Source organism: Spodoptera frugiperda, chromosome 25, assembly GCF_023101765.2.
Source record: "Spodoptera frugiperda isolate SF20-4 chromosome 25, AGI-APGP_CSIRO_Sfru_2.0, whole genome shotgun sequence".
In the NCBI taxonomy this organism is placed as follows: domain Eukaryota; kingdom Metazoa; phylum Arthropoda; class Insecta; order Lepidoptera; family Noctuidae; genus Spodoptera; species Spodoptera frugiperda.
This window is the reverse complement of record NC_064236.1, coordinates 16,431,434-16,453,027: the sequence shown is the minus strand read 5'-3', so window position 1 is coordinate 16,453,027 and position 21,594 is coordinate 16,431,434. Positions and strand designations below refer to the sequence as shown.

General features: G+C 35.3%; 1 protein-coding gene and 1 long non-coding RNA gene across 3 annotated transcripts in view; one reads left to right on the top strand and one right to left on the bottom strand.

Annotated features, from left to right (window-relative positions):
• Window positions 1-21,594, top strand: part of LOC118267604 (calcium-binding mitochondrial carrier protein SCaMC-2) — a 160,851-nt gene that overhangs the window by 111,027 nt on the left and 28,230 nt on the right. The window lies entirely within an intron of this gene.
• Window positions 17,211-18,661, bottom strand: LOC118281478 (uncharacterized). The gene is made up of 3 exons (XR_004784234.2): window positions 18,133-18,661; window positions 17,865-18,044; window positions 17,211-17,777 (listed from the first exon to the last, which is right to left on the bottom strand). It is a non-coding gene; the product is annotated as an uncharacterized LOC118281478 (long non-coding RNA).

The window sequence follows — 21,594 nt, the reverse complement described above, 5'->3', positions numbered from 1 at the left end:
AAACTTCGGACGAATACTGTTTTAATTCTATGGTTAGTAGCTGATCATGAATTAGTTTGCGAAAACGGTCGCAGAGCCATGCGCCGGTATTTTTATTTAATGAGCTGTTGAAAGTCTTCCTTAATTATCCCTCCCGCCGCAGTCTTATTAGAGTGACATTTAAACAAAAAAAAAAAAAACACACTTTCCATCTAAGTAAATGAAGCAAAAAACCACCTAATACAGCATAACTTAAGGTATTAAACTGATTAACGCTATCAAGAAGATGCAACTTAATAACTTTGGATGCTAAGAGATACTAAATATTGGGAACTGTTGCGTCATATGAACTGTAAATAAAGTTGCAAATGTAATCTGTAAATCGATAAAGACGGATATGGAGTGTGTACTTTATATAGTAAAATGTCAAGTCACCATGAGTTAACGTCGCTTATATTGTATAAGATGTTCAAACTTGAAGAGAATCTAATACTTACATTAGTAATTAGTTAACATCTTATCATTATAAATATTTTAAACCGAGAAATGAATTATTTTCTTTCTCTCTCTGCTATAATATTATCGTAGCACTAGTACCAAAGAGACAGGAGACTTTGCTTGCTATTGACAGTCTTTTGTCCAATCCAAGAATGAAATGGAACTGAGCAAACTCAAGCAGGAACCCTACTTGAGTTTTAAATCCTGAACTGCGTATTAGATACTTAATACGATTGACACAGCCCTAGATACAGAACTGCCAACTAGAATTCTGTAATTGGATCATCCATCAAAATTGGAGGGCGTGGTCCGACTATGAGTGCAGACTTCATAACTACGTCATTGTTTGAACTAAATTTGTCACAGAAGGTATGGAGTGGCGACAATTTTATTGTTAGCAGCAATATACTTGAGTTTTATGAATCACACTGACAAGCCGACGGTGTAACAGAAAAATTAAATAAACATAAGAGAATACAATAAACTTTATTTACACAATAAGATTGCGTAGAGATGGTGGGATAATAATATATCCGAGCTACACGTGCAAGCCGGTCTTCAGGGCTTAGCGTACATGTATATCTGTGAAATTTCTATGAATGCTTAGAGAAATAACTATTCTTTATCGCTATCAAAACAAAAGTGAATGAATGGCAAATAGGATAAGGATCATCACAACGTTTACACCAATAGCTATTATTATTGATAGTAGACAAATAATCTCCAACTGTACGTAAGTATTTTTTTAGTCTTCCGGACTTCCGAACTCCACAACCGCAACTAACAAAGCAAACAGTAGGAATTAATGGCATAGAAAAAGAAGGAATTCAACAACAATAGGCACGGTTTGAAACATTGTAGCCCTCGAATCCTTTTGACGAACAAACTTCAAGTGCACTTCCTACCATGGTTCAATGAGACTGCGAATCTAACAATGTTCAATTAATTTCCCTTGTTCACAAACTTTTCTACTGACAAAGCTAGCTAGCTAGGAAATGTTTACGATACAAAAACTACAGTTATCTATTGAAAAGTTTCAGTCACAATTTTTATTTCATGTTAACTTCTGAACTTTGTAATCGTGTCATTATTCCTATTCATATTTTAACTCAGACGGATTCATTTATTAATCTACTCTCCGGTTCGTTTTTGAGTAGAATTCGTCGTGAGTTTTATTAGTGTATGTAGTGTCAAAGAGAATATTATGATAAAAACTGTCGTCGGCGGTATTTCCGAACCGATACGACCTTCAAACCTTCAAGAAAAGAGCGTATTCCTTTTTAAAAGCCCGGCAACCTGTGACTCTTCTGGTTATGCGGGTGTCCATGGGTGGCGCTAATCGCTTATGATCAACTGATCATAAGCGATCGCAGCATGAGACGCAGGATCAGAAGCAGCGAATTGCGAACTGCTCGTTTGCCCCGTATTTCATTAAAGAGATGATATTTATATATTTTTATCCAGTGAACCTAATCAAGTGCACATAATAATGTTCTTTTTCTAAAGTCTTGTTGATTTTTTTTAACATTCTGTTAGACTCATATACTTAGTATACATTTTCTGTAATCTTTATATATATAATTCTTCTGTAAGTGTGTATGTTACTGAACTTCTCTTAAACGACTGGACCGATTTTGATGAAATGTTTTGTGTGTGTTCAAGGGGATCTGAGAATGGTTTAGATTCACAATTTTGTCCGGTGAACAATGTTTTTTAATTCATTTTTAATTTATTAGTAGTTGTTGATTTTGGAATGTTTTACATTGGATCCGACAAATTTTCAAATTAAAGACGTGTAGACAGGACAACGTCTGTCGGGTCCGCTAGTAGATATATAGAAGTGGTCTTTCTGCGTCTCTTTTTTATATCATTCGTATCCTAATGACTCGATGGTTCTGGATGTGATGCGAATACTGCGCATTTATTGAATGGAATAGTACTCAGGTTCATTGTATGGATGTTACTACCACTCTTTTTGTTTTATCGTGGACTAGCGACCCGCCCCAGCTTCGCATGGGTGCAATGGTGATATATTATGCATGTATTATACATATAAACCTTTCTCTCGAATCACTTTATCTATTAAAAACTGCATAAAATCCGTTGTATTGTCCGTTGTCTGTATGCTTAAATCATCAAAACTATTTGAAAGATTTAAGCATACAAAGGGACAGAGAAAGCAACTTGAGTCGACTTCAGAATGTAGACATGTTTTCCCTGATATTTAAAATCCTGATGTCATTATATCCCTGTCGCCTAGTTTTAATTCAATGATTTTTTTTTAGTAAATAGGCTGACAAAAGAGCACATTTACACGTCAAAAATGAATATATAAAATAATATATTATCTAGATTTGGTCCACTATGACTATTCCGAGAAGAAATTTCGAAACAAACTCAGAGATGACCTCTCTATCTCTTTGACGTCAGCATGTATTCAAAATAGTCTCAACTTTTATAACAGTTAATGAAACTTGCTAATCTACCTTATTACTAGTATTATGAATGAACTACATAGTAAAATTATCAAAACTTTGCACTGTATGATTCTCTAAACGTCGGCATTACTGTTTACCAAGAGTAGTTCTATCCGCATCGTATCTGTTTGAAATATAAAACGTCGAACCGCACTTCTTCAATAAAATCTCTCACGTACTCGTCGCGAAGAGCGGCACAGAAAATTGTAGTACACACAATAGTTCATAGCGTTGAAAGGCTTGGTTATTGCCTGGAGAAGAATAAACAATACTATTGGAATTTTATATATTACGTCTACGAATATGATTGGTATCAAAATGTAATCAAGAACAATATTACGTTGTTGGTTTCTAAACTAATGTCTTTCGTAAATTTTCTATCGCCCTTGACATTCATGGAAACGACGATTGCTGCTTGTTAAACAAATAAGAGCAGTTGGTATGAGCCGTGTTTGTTGAGGCATTAGTCCGTCGCGTCGGGACTTGTTCGTCATTATAATTTAACTACAAATAGATATAGTTATATAGAATAGTTACATATAGTTCATGAACCGACATATTGTCAGAACTGGATAGGCTATCTATATCATATACCTAGATTATCTTTCTAAATTATATTTCAATGTAGTCTTTTAATTCGGTATGTATGATTAACTGCAATTTGCATCTGAATTGCGTATTCAATGTTCTGACTTCAATATTTTGACTACACAGTCGGCACGGTGGCTTGGTAATGGCTTGGTTCGATTCCTGAACGGAGCAACTCTTTGTGTGATCCACAAACTGTTGTTTCGGGTCTGAGTGTCATGTGCCTGTGTAAACTTATATGTTTGTAAACGCACCTACGACACAGGACAAAAAAGCCTGTGTGGGGTAACATCTAAAAAAACGACTAGGTTTTTCAATTCCCGAAATTGAAAAACCTCACCAAAATTCGTTTGAAGGATTTGTATCCTCTGGTTATCAAGTTACAAGATAGGAACATGTTGCAATTTTTCATTAAGGTAATCCTGCATACGTTGACCAAATCCGATAGGTCTTAATCCGCAGTGGTGAGCACCAGATAGACCAACGGGCTTTTAATATAAACATTGGACTAGGGACTAGTTTCGGTTCCACAATGCACAATACTTGGGTTGTGGTTGTGGCATTATGAGCTTTGAAATGCAGAAGCCAATTAGTCCATATCAAATAATAACATTTAACGAAATTTATTTTCTTCAACGTCACGCCTTTTATCCCCGAAGGGGTAGGCAGAGGTGCACATTACGGCACTTAATGGCGCTATACAATGTACACCCACTTTTCACCATTTATTTTAAAGTCCCATGTAATAATTAGGTGGTGAGCCTATTGCCATATACTGGACACATTTCCAGACTCCGTGCTACTACTGAGATTTTTCGAAAAGCCGAAAAAAGCTCAGCAATACTTTGCCCGACCTGGGAATCGAACCCGAGACCTCTTGTTCGGCAGTCACACCTGCGGCCACTACGGAATACTTCTTATCAACACATTTCATTAAATGAAAATGATTATCATACATTTTACAGCTGCCGATGCACTCTCAAAGCATATTCATTTATACTTTGCAAAAGCGGATCGCGGTTGTATGTTCATCCAACTAAATTAAGCTTACAGAACCTACATCAGTTAACCCTAGCTAAATAATCCTGAGTTCTGAGTTAGGTTTGTTTGCGTCTAGTTTCATAATATTAATATTATTTTATGAAGTGTTGTATGATGTACCTGTAAACAAATATTGTGGTCATACATTGGGTACCTATCTGTTAATTTAATAATGAGTGTGCATCGTTGGAATGACAATTGGTCATTTCATAATTCGGTATTCGTTAAGTGTCCTCACATAACAAAATATTTGCCCGCTAATTATTCTGGTTAGTCGGAGTTTGTGTTGTTTAATGCAAGGGATTGGAAATATTGCTGATACACACACACACAACGTCACGCCTTTTATCCCCGAAGGGGTAGGCACGTAGTGCCACTATACAATGTACACCCACTTTTGGGACACAATATTGGTGATACATACCTAATTACTGAGTATAATTATAATAATCATATAAGATAAGTAAGCTTAGTGATTAGGTATAATAAGTTCATGAAAGGGCCGGCTCGACCGGAGTGATTCCACGGCCTCACAGAGAACCGACGTGAAACAACGCTTTCGTTGTGTGAGTGAGGTTACCGGAGGACCAATTACCGAGAAGGATTGAGAAGATTGGGGCCCTCCCCAATCTTCCCAATCCTCGATTCCCCAACAACCCTTGAACTCCTAACCCCTAAAAGGCAACGCATTTGGAACGCGTCTGGTGTTTCAAGTGTCCATGGGCGGCGGCAAATGCTTACCATCAGGTGATTCGTCTGCTCGTTTATCGACTTATTCAATAAAAAAAAACATAAAAACCTTAATAACTTGAAACACTATTGAAACATTAGTCCCCTTTCTAGTCATAAGCTCTCTATTAAATTGACAAACATCGACGGTGATTTGCCTAATTAGTAATATTATGAAGCCGGATTTATCTAAAATATTGAAGGGTTTTAAACGAAATTGGGTGCAGAGGCCATTACGTAGATTAACAGGAAGGATTTTATGTCGACAGCACGGGTGGAACGCTAGTGTAATTCAATCAGATAATTGGTTGACATTTCGTTCTATATCAGGATTGTGTAGAAAATATTGGGTATTAGATATATAGGTACTACCGGAGGCAATTTTACCGGAGGGCTATTTAATAAGTACCAATGTACAGATGAAACATTAACGAACCCACTAGCGTCATAGGAAGCCATCAGACCACCACAGATGGGGCCCAGTAGGGCTGATGCCTGATCCGGAGCTGCGGACTACCTAGCGGGTTTACCGGGGCTCCGGCTCGAAAAGCAAGAGAAGGAACGGGGTGGTTTTTAGTCAGTAAGAATCTGACACTCCCTCTCGCCTCGCCCAAGGCGGGGGAAGTCATTGGATGATTTTCCCCCCTCAAAAAAAAAAGCGTCATAGGAAAAACTAAATTAAACTGAATTGCGTATTACACTTTACTCAACTTTGATTTTGAGACACACAACATGTAGTATACGTGCTTTCATCGCCATCTATCACTCTATTTCGACATTAAATACTGAAACTAACATTAATACTGTATTCGAATAGACATATGGATTTTTTCATAAAACAAGCAATAAGCAATAGTATACTCTAACGTAAAATAAATATGAAGTACTAACATAACTAGTGCATTGCCGTAATTAAGGTTCAAAGTAAATTGCTAGATGTTTGTCATTCGTCTGGCGATCGATTGAATTTTGTTTGTACCTATAACTATAAAAGTACTGGTAAATATTATTACCGTACGTAGTACGTACCTTACTTCAGAAGGTATGTTTGGGAATACCATTTCAGAAGATATGATATATACGAATTTTGTGTGCTTTTCACTAAGAACTTCTCGATAGCAAGAATAGAGTCTGGATTTGAGTTTCAAAATATGTATTCGAATTGAATTTCGTTGCCGATATGTTACGAAAATATCTCACAATGTATCACTAAACTACATCTACACCGTTATCGAGAAAACTTTAACTTTTACCTTTTACATCATTCATTGTCTAATTTATATCAAAATTTAGTTCTGAAATGTCTATTATTATGACCGGACTATTGTTGTATGTCTCTGTAGTTCCCTATAGTTATTTCTATGCACAATTCTCGAAATGTGATCTAGATATGTATTTCAGAGAGGTTTACAGTTGCAGTCTTCATCAAAAGCCTTTTGTTTTAACCCTGTAAAGTAGACCTAAAGGTGTACGCACACTTATCCGAGCCGAACGCGTCGAACGAGTAGAACGGAACGAATATCAGAATTCTGTATATGAAATTTCATGAAACCTCGCACGCTTCCCTGCGTCGAATCGTCCGAATCTGAACTCCATAAATCCTATACGAATTCATACGAATCAAAGACAATCTGTCCTATGCGATTCTTGATATTGTGCGAGGCCTCCTTGGCATCGATTCTTAGTTCGACGCGTTCGGCTCGAATAAGTGTGCGTTCACCTTTAAGTTCAACAACAGAACAGTTAAACAACATCGTATACTAAACAATACCTTTTATTTCATGAAGGAAGCATTTAATAAGTACCTAACAACACTTCAGTTATTTCTCAATAGTTCTTTTATTTCAAGACTGCACATATTTTCTATAAATAAACTCTCGTTAAACTTTCGTTCATATGGGAAAGTTCAATAATAGGTATTTTGTCCTATCAGAGGAAATATCATACTCTGCAATTACGTCACCACTCGAAACATTGAGATCAAAATCATTTCACATTTTATAAATATGAGAATAAGATTGTTCATTACTCAGAATATTATTATAACTCATTCCCAATAAAAAATGTTGACGTAATTAAGGCAACACAAAAAAAATATACACTATTACAGCATTGCATTATTTCTTCAGCCTTCCTGTATTCTCGAAACGTACCAAATCTGTAAAACGGATATGCGTCGTTGACGTAGGTACCTGTGCAAACTGAAATGCAAGCAAAAGTCTACATTATGTGATAAACTTATAAAGCTCACTTTCCCGCTCCTGAAGTTAGTACATAGACTCTATTTACACTACGTGCCAATGAAGAAGAACAATGGTCATTAATGCGTGGTACAAATTAATTTATTCACACGTTCGTGATTGACAGCTTTTAATAGTATTATGAAATTGCGTTATCATACAATATGTTACGTTGTAATCTGTTCATATACTTGCATGTATTGTTCGATCAAACATAGACACCGTTTATATGTATGCATTATATATATGATACAGTATATATACGATACAGTGGTGTGAACTTTGACAAAAATGTACCTACTTAACACTTTTGCTAATTCTGAGTTATAAAAAAACCATAGCCGCGTAATTGTTGAGAGTAGCTCCTATACCTGAAATTTAAAAAAAAATCCAATCACATTGCATTGACCAACCGTGTCACAATCCCGTACTAGCTCGAGAGTGCACTCACGATAAGTTACTTAACTTAATCCTGTTTTGTGTATGTTTTTATGCCTGGTCCGCAATTTGACGGAGTAACGTGTAGATTAACTTAGTACTAATAACAATACTCTTTATAATACGAGCTAAAGTTATCGAGCTGCTAATTCGAAAATTATTAAATTATTATACAATCTCTGATCAAACAAAAACAAAATAAGCTTTGTTGTACTTAATATTAGAACTTAAGACGGGATATTTACCATGATATGAGTTTCCGTTCATCCGTGATCATGGCGCTTGCAACAGTGCCGAAATATCGGAAACTCATAGAAATAGATAAACACGGTAAACATCCCGTCTCAAGTCCTAATATTAGTGTTAGTGACCAAGTCAGTTTAAAAAAAATATTGTACTTTCATTAATTAAATAAAAAGTATCGAATTTTCATTTCATTTTCCAAAACTAATACATTTTCTTTACGCACTATCGATGCAACGTAATTATCTATTAACAAAATAATGTAGTTAAGTACAATCAAAACGAAACAGTATTGAAAACTGCAGCAAACGGAAGGCTGTATGCACTAGTACATTTCAGGACTCCCATGCAAGTTTCACGGGTACGTCCTAGTTACTCCGACGACCTGGAACGTGCGGGACGGCTTTCAGGACCGTCACCGGTATCGGAACGGCGAAACGTATTTAATTGCAGTTTTTCTCCCTTATAATTTTTTATCGTGGATTTTATTCTATAAAACTTATTATATTTTTCGCGTTTAAAACTAAAAGCTGTTTGGTTTTTGCGGGTTTTCGTTCGAGCGCCGCGGGAGGATTTAAAGCTTTCAGTCTGCTAAAAGTTTTTGGTTTGTTAATGATTCGGGGTTTTAATTGAAGATAAAAAATGTAGTGTGTTATTAATAATGAATGGTGGATAATTGTGTTTGTTTTGTTCTGAACTTTATCATTATGAACGATATAAAGAAATTTTAGAGTGTAGTGTAAATAAAAAAGAAATACAGCAATGGACGACATCGTGTGCCAGGAAGAGGTAAATTTAGGATTTATTTTTATAAAGTACTGCTACTTAGTATTGTGGAATATGTATATACAGAGCCATTTGTATTAATTGAAATTATTTGTGTAAATATTCATATTTTAGATTTTTTTAAGATTTTTCTGTCATCATTGGTCATCATCACTTTTGTTCGGTGGGGTAGACAGTAGAGCCTTTAAATTGTCATGTTGTGAAAATATGTCGCCCTTTTCCTGTTAGTTAGGAAAGTGATAATATTTAGGAACACTCTAATCTTACTAAGCCTCTTTAACATTTTGTTTTCCATTTACTATCAATAAATAAATGAGATTCGTAATGATTTGGTTTAAAGATTGTAATTATTAAGTCTTTAAGTATAATTATAGGTACATTTCCAAGAGGTTATTCTTTAAAAACAGTTATTTGTAATTAAAAGCTGCCTTAACTTAATGTGATCTGTCACTTGATTAAATGTTATTCCCATCATGTTGTAAAGAGATTAGAGTAGATGACTGATTTTTATTTTATTATCCGTCTCGTCTTGTAGATTATTTTAAAATATTAAACACGTATTTTTTATTTTCTTACGGAAACAAATACTTTCGAAGTAATATCGATTTGAAATATCGCATGACTTCACTTCTAGGTATATTTAATACGTAGAAATGATGTATTTGCTCCCACACCTAAACTTTGACTCGTTTTATTTAAGTGTTGTTATCTTACATGACAAATTAAAAAAAAATATTTTTTTTTTCCTATGTGACGAAATTAAATACATTTTTAATTTTCATACTTCGTCATCATCCTTGTTAGAAGTTTTTGGTAATTGGATAAAATAAAATAAGTTATCTAACTAACTTGAGCTCACTACCGCTGCCGTCAAACAAGCAGTTGTTCCATTTTAATTTTGATACAGTCAACAACAATTTAACATAAATAGAGTTCAATCATAATGGTTTCTTGTATAAAGAAACACAAGGGGCGCTTTGTTACTGAGAACTACGACTAAATACATTCCTACCTACTATTTAACTTTTCTACCATATTAAAACACAATTTTGATAGAGTCATGTGTTTAATCTCGCGGTAATTTTGTTCTAAAACGTTAAAACTGTACATTGACTTTCTGTAAGTTGCCTCTTTTTAAAATACAGCCTCCCGTTCATTGGGTACCTACTTAGAATATTGTCATTTTTTTAATTATTATTTCCTAGCTCAATTCTGAGGTCAACGTCAACGCTACTTAACACAACATGCTCACTATAGCCCTTTATCGTAAGACATTGTTTTCTCACTTTGGAGAGCCGTGCTTCAGCCCGAATCGACCAGAATGATATCACGGCCTCGCAGAAAACGGTCGTGAAACATCGCTTGCGTTGTGTTTCGCCCTGGGAGTAACACCGTTATTTGTTTTTATTTCGTCTTTCATCTCTACCCATTTAGCACAAGTGCTTGACCAACCGATAATAGATAGTTAATACCTACATAGATTTTTAAAATATCGATTTAAAACCCATTTGTGTTGTGATGGAAAATCGGTTTGCAAGAACGCTAGTGGAGACCCGCCCAGGAGACTGAACGTATTTCCCAGTGGTAACTAGGGAGGTTATACTTTTAAATTCTATCTCAATTTTATAACAACATTGGACATGCACGTAATGCAATCAATGTGACGTAGGCGCAGACTTGGTGCGAAACAAATGCCCACAACGGCAACGTGCCAATCAATCTAGATTTGTGTCAATATCTATTATTCTTCCAATACTATGTCGCGTCCTATTTCTCATTCATTAGCTATACCTACGAGTGCAAACGAGGCTTCAATTCTACAAGGCGAAAACTCACTAGTTAAGCGAAATTAAAATAAGTTTGGACATTTTGTCATCGATGAAAATGCAATGTTTAAGTATAATTGTAATCAGTAATGCTGATGCCCGATGCGGAGCCTCCGATGACTTAACGGGTTGTCGGGGCCCCGGCTCGAAGAGCAGACACTCTCTCGCCTCACCCAAGGTGAGAGAAAACATTGGATGATTTTCCCCAATCAAAAAAAAAGTATAATTCTAATCATCTACTACACTATTCTCAAGTCATAAGGTAACGATCTAGTAACCGGATGACAGTACTTTACGACAAATATACAATACTAAAAATGACGACGAAATCATTTGTTAAAATTGACCAATTATGATACAAAGGCTAGATAACGGGATAGTTTGTAACTAAACCGTGGTATAAAGACTTCCGTGAGTTCGGATCGTCATGTCTAAGAGTAATCATGTCATACATAAAACTTACGTTAAAAAATATTTTATTATATCATCCACATTTCAGTTGATACGGAAATTAGTAATCCTTCAAAAACGGATAAGTAATATAATATTATAATACCAAATCCGAATATCAAATCCCTAACCTGTATTTCACGTACCTATTAATATTCACTATTACATGTAAGAATGACAATAAGGACAGGAACAGACCGCACTTAAAAATTGAATTTTTTATAAAGTTATACCAAAACTGCCAACATACAACGATAGAAATAATGCATAATTGGATTTATAAAACCGCAGACCGTTATGCTCTATTGTCATCGTCTTTTCTCCCTTCCTACAAGATCTTAAATTAATATTTAAACAAACTCACTGCTAATAAGTACTTTTTTACAGTCTACTTGCTTATAGCTAATGGTGATTTCATTCGCATTAGGGAATCCAATCCGGACTATCCGTAATCCGAAAAATCCGGATATCCGTACATTTTTACTCGAGTTGTCAATCCGGATTCGAAAATCAAATCCGCGGATTTTCTGAATAATAAGAAATCGTAATTCGCAATGACATTATCACGCGTATGTTCGGCTCGCGTCCTCCAGAGGTAGTGTTGGTTATTCCGCTTAATATAATTCGGCTAATAAATCGATTAAAAACAGTTAATAGTCATTAATAGCCAACTATGGATGATACTGTAAATGTTATTTTAGTGATTGGAAACTTCCCTTCATGGTTTTCAGGCTTAGTAATGTCAGATTAGACTTAATTTTCATCATCTTTCTTTATCTATTATTTTTTTTTTTTTTTTTGAGGTGGAAAATCATCCAATGACTTCTCCCGCCCTAGGTAAGGCGAGAGGGAGTGTCTTCTTCTGCTTTGAGCCGGAGCCCCGGTAACCTTTTACGTTGTCTGCAGCTCCGGGTCGGGCATCAGCCCTGCTGGGCCCCATCTGTGGTGGTCTGGCTCTTTGAGGCGCGCGCAGAACGCGACGCGCCGCACGCACGGGTCTGGTTCTGGTCGGGCGGCGAGCTACCCTTGCTCGCCGTCCGCAGACCCGCACTTACTACACTTACCCGCCGGAGATCGTCACGCGATCCCCGACGCCCGGAGTGTCTACTGCGGCGGCTAGGACGTGAGGAGGATCGTTCTCTCACGCGCTCCGTCTCCTCCTTAGCTAGCATGACTGCTTCGCAGAAGGAGGAGACGGCGTCCCATCCCCCCTCGCTCCGCACCATGGCCTGAACCAGAGCCGGACGCGAGAGGTCACCGTCGCCGATCACATCCCTAAGGACACGGCGGTGCTCAGCCCATGCAGGGCACACCGCTACTGTATGCTCCACCGTGTCCTCTGGGTGGTCCTCGCGATGCCGACACCCGGGCGTTTCCTCCCGCCGAATCCGAAACAGGTACCTACCGAAACTTCCGTGTCCGGTAAGCACCTGCGTCAGGCGGTAGGTGAGGACGCTATGACGCCTCTCTAGCCACTCCTCAAAGAGGGGACTTACCGCTGCTATAACAGCGAGCCCAATCATCTTTCTTTATCTATACTAATATTATAAAGCTGAATGAAGAGTTTGTTTGTTTGTTTGAACGCGCTAATCTCCAGAACTACTGGTCCGATTTGAATAATTCTTTTTATGTTGAATAGTGCATTTATTGAGGAAGGCTATAGACTATAAAACATCACGCTATGACCAATAGGAGCCAAGCAGAGCGGGTGAAACCGCGCGGAAGTAGCTAGTAGTAAATAAATGTGCACTTTAAAACTAATCTGTAGGTCTACTCTAATTCAAAGAAAACGAAGTTTTGTCCAAAACTTCGCAGATTTCGTACTACAATTTTATTCTATTTATTGCGAACTTTCGGGAACCAAAATAAACGAATGAAATGAAGATAAATAAATAGGTTTTGATATGAAATTAAAAATAAAACGTTATTTCAAGTAATTCTATTAGTAAATCAAGAAAACCTACGGCCGAAGATTAAACGAAATTTCGGATTCGAGAACCGGAGTAGGCCCCTCTGGTCTATTTAAAAATTTTCAATCAGCTATTTACATAAATTTTTGGTAATTAAATTTTTTATGCTTAGTTATTTTTTTAATTCCTAATCAGTCATTTAGTTTTTTATTTGTTGCTCAAAAATAATTTTCTGCCTAATTACTGCTAGAAACACTGGATTCTTCAAAATCTCCTAAGTTTGGTACATCGATTGGATCGGACGCTAACGGATTTATTTCTGGTGTATTAAGAAGTACAGGTTCATTACAGTCACAGGATATTTCATCGATTCCTGATGTTGGATATAAAAAACTTCATATTATTAAACTAACATAAGTAGATTTGTTTATTTTCATGAAAAATCCGTAAAATCCGGATAATCCGGATTGGACCAAAAATCCGTTCTTAAAAATCCGGATTTTCAAAACACGGCGGATTTGCATTCTCTAATTCGCATAGAAACAAATCCTCTTGAGTTCTCGTCTCCAGTTCAAACAGTGCCAGGGAACCAATTTCCATCTATATGTATTTAAGTATCATCCATGCATAAAATTTGCTATGCAATGCAATCTTTTTAGAATATTAAGACGTGCTATGATTATAATAAGACATTTTCCCATAGTTAATAATTCACGACTTATCTAAGCTCTAAAACTTTCAAGAAAACAATTTTATAATTTCTGATGAATATCCGAACTTACAAAACTACACAAAATTATGATTTTACAAAGCGTTCACGATCCACAAATGCATATAACTCTGTACTGCGATTAAAAAGTTGATGAATGTATTCCATTGATTTAAATAAGTTTCTGTTTTCCTTTTACTAAAACCACACCGTGTATTTAACTTACTGGGAAATCCAACAAGCTAAATTTTAATAACTGGGGATCATGTTTACTATGCTTTTAGGGAAAACCAATTAAACATTTCTACGTCAAAAAACGTATGACTACAGTGTTTACGATTGCAAGCAAAGAGCGCATAAAAATAGTAAACGTGAAACCTTAAAACATCATTCTATCGATTCTACTAAGCAATAATAACATTTCTCTAAAGTTAGTTATGTAAAATATGTATGTAGACAAAAGTAGGAATGATATGTACCGATCTAACAAAACATTGTATATCATGCTTGCAGCAGCCGCAACTGATTGCAGATGACAACATTTTCTAGTTGCATTCTTAAAGATAAGATATGTTTTATTTACATTGTCAATGCATTTTATACGAAGCTTTATTGCTGTAAGTCCCTACCATAAATAAAATACGACAGTTTCTTATTAAATTCTCAAGTTATCCGCTTAGAAAAAAATCCTGCAGTTTTCTCTTAAATACTTCATATATGAAATCTTAAGTCCTTACTTCCTCTACTTCCCACTTAAGTTCTCACTTATATCTCAGATCCAATGTACAGACATGCCGGCATCACACAAGTGCACTGAGCTACCGATATCTTCGGTAAATTGTCGCAGTTTTATTTCTCGTTAAGATACTAAGAGCTATATTTAGAACATCGGTACAGAGCACGCCTTCATTCACATGTTTCTCATTATTTATCTTAAATAAATCAACTCACGTGTCGTATCGCCTGTTGCCTGTAGCGTGACACACTGATTGATACCCTGAACTCTACTCGTGGAAATGGTTGTGAAGGGTATCCCAGGTTTGTTGGCTCGTTCGCAATGTAGCAAGAAAACAATTCTTGCCAATTGATAAAATTCGCGTATCCGCCTCTTATCTCAGTCGTTTATGTTTTTAATTGGTTGTTTTGTTTACATATACCGCACTAATTCCCTCCTTACTCATATACCTAATTAAGTAAAAGTCCTATACATCAAAATAGAGATAAACAATACCAGCCACACCGTATTGTATCCGCACTCACTCTATATTGGTCATTCTAGCGAAGCACCTCTACTTTGGCGAGTACTCTAAACATTGCTAGAGAACTGTCTAAGGGCTTTCTCACAGTAATGGACTACTGATGGATTAACACATGGGAGACTATTCCTGTTCATACTAGGTTTTAATCTCTTTACACCTTTATCCGCTTGAATGAAAGGATGCTGAGTTTCCAGTGAAATTCAAAGCAAAACATTCTTCTAAGTTAATTAGCAAGCTGTCTAGTCCACGTTGCATAAGTTTAATTCTAAATCAATTTGCTGGGAAACAAACAAACAACGTCTCTTGCTAACAACGATTACATTGTTAACGTTCAATTAGATAAATGAAAAGAAAAACAAAAGACCAAATAAATGAACTTGTATTTTCCAGACATACTCGAGTATCATATCAATACTTATTGAACATTGAGTAAGTAATTGCCCTTTGGCCTCGCAATCCAATTAGGAAAAGATTCCTCGCGGCCGTAGTCCATCGCTTTTTTATTGGCACACGTTGACAAATATTTTGAAATATTTTGGTATAAAACAATAATAAAACTTTTATACATTCGGTTGAGTCTTTTTTTAACGTACGAGCAACTAAAAGTTTCTTATTTTTAATTAGTCGACGCACCCCAGCTTTGCACGGGTGCAATGGTGATATATTATGCATGTATTATACATATAAACCATCCTCTTGAATCACTCTATTTATTTAAAAATGCCGCATCAAAATCCGTTGTGTAGTTTTAAAGATTTAAGCATACAAAGAGACCTATGTTCCTTTGTATACTTAAGATCTTCGGCTGATTCCCTTAGTGATTTCATTCAAATCAGTTAAGTAGGTCTTGTGTGAAAGTGTAACACACATACATGCGACCTTATATCCTCACAAAGTTTATCATTTCGATTAAAAAAAATTGGATTATTTAAATGCGTTGCTGGTTATACTGCTACTGTCTACAGAGTCATCTAATAATCTAAAAAAATGTATATTTAGAATAGACGTAGATAACGAAAATATGTAATAGGTTTCGAATTAGCAAATGTAGTATTAAGGTTTAGTTTTTCATAAAGACTATGTTCAGAGATTGTATGTTTTTTTAATGTTGTTTCAAGTTTTTCTTCTTTGTTATTAGACTTAATGCCACACTCAGAGTCAGTTAATGGCTACTTAAGTCGTTCCTTAGTAAAACTTTAAAAAAATTCACTCTCAGAGACAGTTAATGGTCCTTTATCTTGCTTAAATGACATTTAAAGTTAAGTATGGCAAAACCTTTACTTAAGGTAGTTAATGGTCGATTATTATGACGTCCGCCATCTTTGTCGAACATATGTTTACACAAAATTGGTCATATTTTAATTTCTAATTTCATTGTTTTAAGCGAAGATGTTTGATTTGGTAGACTTTATTGATTTTGTGGAATTTGCCAGAAGGAACAGAGAAGTCGGATCGTGGCGGTTTTCGAGAATTCCATGAGCGTTATAGATTCACCCCAGTATCCGTATAGTGTTATAAAATTGCCTTTACCGGCTCCTAATCTAAAGAAACCAACGAAATCAGTGTTATGGTGTTAATATAACACCAATTTTAAACAGAAGCCAAATGAAAACCAGATATACTGTGGATAAATGTTTTTGTATTTGGAAAAGAAGATTTCCTTGTCTTTAAGACGGACTGGGAATGGGTATTAAGGTGGAAACAATTGTGGCTATCGTATTTGCATGTGCAACATTGCATAATATAGCATTATTGGTAGATGGTTTGGTACCAATGAACTGTGTTGGTATTCAGATCCAAAATGATGTTACCGTTGTACTAATTAAAGAAAACACCAACAACAATGTGTTTTATGGTACAACATGCTTTGGTTGATAGGTTTCTATGTTAATATCAATTATTGAATAAATAAAAATCCATAAAATAATCAATTGTAAACATTTATTTCAATCCTTTTTAGATTTTTTCATTTCTTCTAATTCTAATTTAGCTTTATAAATAATATAATATATAATAAATAAATATGTTTATTGAATCACAAAGCACTCAAATTAATACATCTACAAAAATATAATGTAAAGTCACAAATACAAACATTTGTATGAACTCTGGTACCCAAGCGAAAGATTACATTATACACTATAGTAAATTTTATTCATAAAGTACATAGTCAAATTCAATATCATCTACAAAATTGAGCAATTAATGTAACAATTTTATATAAGAAGACCGAGCTTGCCTATTTTGTGTGTGTTGAAATTAGTCAAGTCATTAATAGCACTTCAGTGTCCTCGTAACTCTGAGTTTTTATTCAGCTGACAACCCTTTCCTTACACTCACGGATGATAGTAGAGTGTATGAAACAGATTTTGTTGATCTTATTATAAATTTGGCTACCAATCCCATAGAAGTGTTGTTTAGCCAGTGCCGTTTTACAGCGCTGCACTGGGCACACCCTATGAAGCTGTCTCTTTCCCTGGGAGCAAGTGATGTATGACAGGGTCCTGTGCATATGCAACACTGTGTGAACCTTTTTGTAGATAAAATTTGTTTTCCTCTTTCTGTAGCCCGAGCTATAAGTGTGACTGCTTTCTTATCATCAAGCTGAAAAAACAGAAAGTTTATAGATACTTAGGTATGACAATTATCAAAACAAATAATTCTGTATCAATAATAATAATTCCTTCTTACCATGTGTATATTAGCATTACAATTAAACTCCCATGCCGCTTGTTTCTTTGGGACCGACTTGCAATCTTTTATTTTGGATTTTACAACATTAGTCTCTTCTTAATCACTGTTGTGCCAATAAAGCTTTTCATCGGCGGAGAAATTGACCACTCTGTCGCGTGATTTTATATGCAGACACTCCTAAAATAATACAAAACATGAACATAACCATCTTTTATTTGTTGTTATTGTATTGTTAGATGTACAGAATGTACTTAATGAAACTTACCAGGGTGTGATAACGGATAGCACATGGGCTTATTATTATTGGTTTAAGCGCAAGAACCAAAGAAAATAATTTATTAATTTTAAGTAAACAACACAAACTACTGTCATAATAAAACATGACATGATGACAGACTTTGATACTGACAAGTGCCAAAGCGATTCCAGTTACCAGGAAAAAAAGAGTCCGATTGCTTTATCTTCTTTGATCGAAAATAGCCGTTTTGGTTTGTATTTTATTAAAAACTATCGATAAATGTACGAAATTTAACTTGTATTACTGTTTTATATGCATTCAATGTGTTTAAATAAACGTTTTTAATCATTTGATATTAACATTTTTTCATGTGTAGCCACACCAAACGTTTATCGATATGCAATCTATACAATGATTTGGCGATACCCCACCCTACGAATACTTAAAGATGACATTTACTAATGAACCCTTAAAAAATGTCTCTGAGATGAATCGTTCATTAACGGATTTAATGAAAATTAGTTGTGTATTCGTTAGGACCAATTTAATGAACCACTCTGAGTGTGGCAGTTAGTTTAAAATCCTTTTTCTCGTATTGGAGAATCCTGTAGAGGAAGTTTTTAGGATTAATACTTAAATAAAAAGAAACTTAAAGTCAAGTTCGGTTCATGGTGTTAGACCAAAAGTCCTATTTAAGTAAGTGTTGCTGGAAAATTAATTAACGTTTTTTTTATGTATATAAATGTGATGTAATGTTAAATTACTTTATGAAGTATTCCCCATTATCTTGAGACGCTTGAGTTATGTGAGGGCACGCAACAAAAGTGATCCCGGCCCTGTGTGTCGCTAATTAATTCCAGTTTCGATTTGCAATTACATTATATACTGCAATATTTATATTGCAGTGTTCGTAATGATAGTGATATGTATGTATCTATCTGTGTCTCTGTAGTCCTGTCAAGACTGCTACTAATAAAAAAAATAGATAGATTTAATTTACAAAACAGTCATAAGCATCTCATTTCTCATTCTCGTTTCACTTGCAACTCTTTTAGTTTTGCTTGTCCATGGGTGGCGCCGACTGCTTATCGTCAGCTGATCTGTAAGTAGGATCATTTGCCGGCTAAATGATATATGATATTTATTTAACAAATAGGTTACAATGTAACACGTTAATCTCCTAAATAACTAGATGAGGCCGGCATTTCCTGTGGGACTGCTCTGAGAAGAAATGCCGAAAGAAACTCAGAGGTCATAGTGTCTTTTAAAGTCCAGACAAATAAAATAAAGATGTGAGAGAATAGGGTTATCGGAAATATTTTAGTATTGTAAAGGAAGACAAATAATGGTCGAAAAACGGACAGACACAATCAAATGGGCTTGCTGTCATTATAGATGTTCCTTGAGGTGTCAGTCATATTGGACGGTGGGCAGCGTCATTATAATAACTGTCTTCGTACTTGAGGCCTTTTAAATTTCGTGTCATTATATGCACGGCAACACGGTATTATGACCAAGGAGTTTTAAATTACAGTGTTCTTGCAATAAATTTGTCGTCATTCGTACTGGTCACGCTTTACCTATGTATGTAATGGACTATCGATACACGTGCACAAGTAATGGATAACGGTATTTTCTTTATTAAGTCTTTGTAATTCCTTGGCTGCAAAGAATCGCAACTGGGTTACAGGGGCTCCGGCTTAAAGCAGGTGTTTAGTCAGTAAGAATTTGACACTCCTTTTTGCCTAGGGGCGGGAGAGGGTCAAATAAATTAATGGGGCGGGTGATACATTTGTAATTCATTAAAACATTTTCAACCGTTTTCATGTTTCCGCTTGAAGGCTTATCGTGCCTGTATTTGAAGATTAAGTCCAAATTTACATCCTAGTTTTATGTAATAATACTCACTTATGCATGTAAACTTTTTTTAAATATTCTGATAACTTTTTTAGTCGTCCTACATATCTTACATATTTCTTCAATACATCACTCGCTACAAAGTCAAAGAGATGTGTTAAAGTTCCTCTAATACTTACATACAAATAGTTACAAGGGATTTTATTTTGCATCTTTGTACTGCAAACGTGACAACAACAGTGATATATAAAATAAATCCGAGATTACGTTAAAAGGGTAAACCTGTGAAACCTAGTAATTGTATACAAATACTCTATGTGTGAAATGTAAAAAAAGTGTATTGGCAAACAACAGCAGTATCAAATTTGGCAGTAATCCGATCAGATCTCGTCCATTAAACTATGTGCAAACGTTACACACCTATAAAAATCCTATATCTGTAGAAATTGGGATTAAAGACCAAAATTATTTAAGCAAGACCTTTCATAGAGACTGACTGACTTTAGACAGACTAATATTCATTAACCTCTTGTATATGAGACACAATAGAAAACTCATTGTGTCTCGCGTAGATCTGCGCTCCCGGCGTACTACGAGTTATTGTCAATCTAATGTTTTATCACCATTGGAGACATGAGACATCAATGCAATCAAAAATGACAGTCATTAATTACCGCATTAATCAATATACATAAAGATCTAAATTGCATGATGCACGTGATGAGATGATGTGATTAAGCAACGGTGGTAGCATTCTCTTGATTTACATGACGCCAAAATAAACATAATATTGTACCTAGTTTATTTACCTGTATATAAACGTCATGCACGATGGGAGTGTTAATATGAACTACCATACGAACATGTTCGTGTATGCTGTTAGCATTATAAAAAAAAAGAAAAATAATGGCTAATCATTATATTTGAAATATAATTATGAAATTACATCGTTTATTTTATTATTAACTTACGCAAAAATGTGCGTACCTTGAAGTTTTAATGTACAAAAATCACATTTCCATTTTCTTTTTATATAAATACGCAATTTATTTATAAATATAAACATTAAAGTATGATAAAGTATTTCGATTAATCATCATCGATATTCCGATTAACCTTTGTACACAAATATATATATCTACGCATATGTGTATCTAGTATAGTTTCTTATTCACTAACTGGGTGATAAGCGCAGCCGTACGCCGTTGATACCAGTAATTGTTTGTTGTGGAATATTCTATTCGCCGACGGGTTCAATTTTGCGACGCACACAGACTTTTCCACGCGGGTCCTTTGCTCAGAAGTCAGATCGCGGTTTCTACTTCAATGACTGATATTTACACTGCACCGCCTAATTTAATAACTTCTTTTCCTTGTTCTATCTAAGTTGTACGCCTCACTGATTTTCATAATGTAGGGACTTCACTGGCATGTCATTTGCATCCTGTAGTTATGTCGACTTTTATAGAATACCAGACAATTTACTTTTTCTTGGTATTATTTAGATATAATATACAACGCTAATACGATAAATAGAAATTTTTACTCTACTCCTAAACATTTTTACCTAAATAATGTCTCTCGCTTTGCCCTGGCGAGAGAAGTCATTGGATGATTTTCCCCCTGAAAAAA